The sequence below is a fragment of the Capsicum annuum genome, unplaced genomic scaffold, assembly GCF_002878395.1.
Source record: "Capsicum annuum cultivar UCD-10X-F1 unplaced genomic scaffold, UCD10Xv1.1 ctg3843, whole genome shotgun sequence".
Taxonomy (NCBI): Eukaryota; Viridiplantae; Streptophyta; class Magnoliopsida; order Solanales; family Solanaceae; genus Capsicum; species Capsicum annuum.
Genome location: NW_025845566.1, coordinates 219,421 through 221,858, shown reverse-complemented (window position 1 = coordinate 221,858; position 2,438 = coordinate 219,421).

Here is a 2,438-nt window from a genome sequence, read left to right as displayed (position 1 = left end):
AAAATGTCGTCAAGTTTCTTCTTCAGTTCTCATGTGCTGCCTTAGTTTGACGGCATTCTTGATGGGTTATCAGATCCTTGACGACCTATCAAAAAATATCGTCATAGTTTTTAATCTTACGCCAATTCTCTGTCTATGGCTGACGATGAATCTGATATCTTATCACAAGGCTGACGACTTATCAGAAATGTTGTCAACCACACTTTTGCCTCTATCTACTTCTGATTTCAACTCCTTTGCTTCCATTGTTGTTGGTTCTCTATCTTATTAGCTTCTACTGCAAAATCAAACATAAACCAATCAAAAACGATAAAAGTTTCTTAAGACTTCGCAATTATTCTTAGTTAAAAGCCTCAAATGTGTTAGCATTAGCTCACATATCAGTTAGTTCATGCATTTGAAGTTGCATATGTTTTGTCCCGGGGTTCTTGGATATGGTGAATGTAGAAAAGTATGGATTCTCCCAGAAAATGATATTATAAGGAGCCAATCATGTCTAGGGGTTATTGTGGGACGTGACATGACATCTCTAAAAATAGGTAACCTTTATATTCAAATGACTTTGACAAATCAGTCATCCGAGAAATAAAATATTTGTCATGATGTACTGCATCTCATGAACTTCTACTATCACATTGTTATCTCTTTTCTTAACAATTTAAGAGATTTCTTCTAACATCACACATAGGTCGTTTGTTGTAAAAAGGAACATATTTGTAGTTTTGAATGACATAGTGAAATTAGTTCAGTATTTATGCACGGAGACAACATATAAAGTGGAGATAGAGGAGTAAAAAAGAAGTGAAATAACGAAGAAATATATTTCTGTCCAAAAAATGACTCCATCTCGTTATTTTTTTTCTTTTGTTTTTTTTCTCGTCTATATCCAGTTTATTTCCTTTCATATTTGCACAAATTTTTATCCCCTTTCTTCCCTTCATTCTCTAGCCCAATCTTCAATATTTGCATATGTTGTCATTTTGCATAAATACTGAGCCAATTTAACTATGTCATTCAAAACTACAAACATGTTCTTCTTTTTTCCAATAAATGACTTATGTGTGATGTTCGAAGAAAATTCTTAAATTGTTATGGAGATAGATAATTGTGTGATAGTAGAAGTTCGTGAGATGTAGTAGATCATGACAAAGAGTTTATTTCTTAGATGATTGATTTGTCAGAGTCATTTGAATCTAAAGGTTACTTTATTTTTAGAGATGTCAACTTCTATTTGTCAGAGTCATAAACTCTTCTCACATATACTCTTTGAAGAAAATTATGGCTATTTTACAAGTGTGTGAGCATTAATCAGGGAAATAAGTGAATAGAAATGAGAATTTGTTCTATCTCAATCAAAATACTTCTTCAGAGATTTCTCACTAAGTGTAATAGTGTATTGGTTTATTAAGAGGTTGTTTTCCTCTAAAATATCTAGGCTTTCCATTAACCAACAGCAAAAAAAAAGAAAAGAACAATAGTTAGACTTGATCAGTAAAGTAAACGGGAAAATTCAAACCTAGAAAGGAAAGTTGTTGTCCTATGGAGGTAAGGACATACTTCTCACTAGTCTGTTGCAATGTATTTACAGATATATATCCTATATGCTGTCATTCCCCCTAAATGAGTTATCGTGTAGCTTCATAGGATTTTGCAAAGTTCTTTTGACGTAATAATGAATATTTTGAATCATGAAAGGAGTTTAAGCTTTAGGCCAATGTTTGATGTTTCACAATTCATATATTCTAAGCTTTGGTGGAGGTTTAGGACACATAATAATGTATGATCCTATTTCTTTTAGAATAAATATTATAAGAAGAAGATTCCAACACTTGTCCGATTGGGAGGGGCTACTCAGATATGAAAACATATGTTTGCTAACCGGGAATACATGGAGCAGCATATGTCACGAGAACCAAGGGGTGGTACATCTAAAATTTCGTATGATATTGGGCTAATCTTGGTCGTTCATTCCTTCACCAGACATAGGTTAAGACTTGCCATCCATTGAATGAGATAAGGGACTCTAAGATAGAAGAGGGGTAGACCTTTGATGCTATGCAAGAATTAATCCCTGATAATGTTATTGAACACGTTAGATTGAAAATGTAGCATATTCATCAATGTAACTAGAGGGATAACCTTTATGGACATGGACTAGTACAAGTCAGTTTAAGTTAGAACTGCTTGGGACATGGTGATGAATAGAGAAGATAAAAGGGAAGATTTTAATCTCGTAAGGATGAAAGGTTTACCTTCAAATTTTCATTTCTTGGTTTGAAAATATTGAACAGTAAAATTCATGTGGCAGCTTTAATGCATTCTTTAAATCCTAATATCTCACGGACTTATAATTGTTGCTCAAGCCCTGAGATTGAGACTATTGAGCACCTTATTTTAAAAAGTATAACTGGCAACTAGGATTTAGGGGCACTATACTG